Raw genomic sequence first — 986 nt, 5'->3', positions numbered from 1 at the left:
GAGGATATAAATAACTTACCAGAAGAAATACAGGAAAACACAGGCAAACAGGTAAAAGCCCTTTAAGAGGAAACAAATCCCTTAAAGAAATACAGGAAACCACAATCAAACAGGTGAAGGAATTGAAGAAAACACTCCAAGACCTAAAAGTGGGAGTGAAAAAAATAAAGAAAATAGAAATGGAGGTAACCCTGAAAATGGAAAATCTAGAAGGGATCAGGAATTACAGATGTAAGTGAGGATGATTCAATTCCACTTAGAAGAGGGAAGAAAACAATCCCAGGACCCAGAGGGAGGGAGGGACCTTGATGGGACAGGGTATGGGGAGGGGAATAGGGGGACAGGAAGCAGTATTCAGAACGGAGGAGTGTTGGGTAGGAGAAAAGCCCAGAAGGTCAGCAGAATGAATGAAAATATACAGCCTAGGTGAGTGGAAGGTAGGCGGACCCTCTAGAAAGTAACAGAGACATGGGAGGAGAAAGAGACTCTGAGGACGTGATAGGAATGACTGACTTTCACCAAATGTCCAACAATAGGGAAACCCAAAGAGTACACCTACAGCAGATAGATAGGACCTCAAGTGGAGGGATAGGGTTCCAACACACAGTCAAAATTTCTTACCCAGAACTCTTCCTGTCTAAAAAAAAGAATGCTAGGGCAAAAATGGAGAAGACACTGAAGACAGGAGTCTAGGATGCCTGCTGCCTGAGAGGCTCTATCAGCAGCTGACTAAAACAGACACAGATACTTGGGAACTCTTCTGGCTGAATTAGGGGAAGAATTGAAAAGATGAGGGAGAGGATGACTGTATAGGAAGACCAGCAATCTCAACTAACCAGGATCCCTGGGAGCCCTCAGAGACTGAGCCACCAACAATGCTGCCTATGTGAGCTGCTGGTCTGAGGCCCCTAGCACATATACATACATGTATAGGCATAGGCATAGGTATACATATACATACATACATATATATATATATATATATG

This window comes from Grammomys surdaster, unplaced genomic scaffold (genome assembly GCF_004785775.1).
Source record: "Grammomys surdaster isolate TR1022 unplaced genomic scaffold, NIH_TR_1.0 257, whole genome shotgun sequence".
NCBI classification, from domain to species: domain Eukaryota; kingdom Metazoa; phylum Chordata; class Mammalia; order Rodentia; family Muridae; genus Grammomys; species Grammomys surdaster.
Note: the sequence above shows the minus strand (reverse complement) of the source record.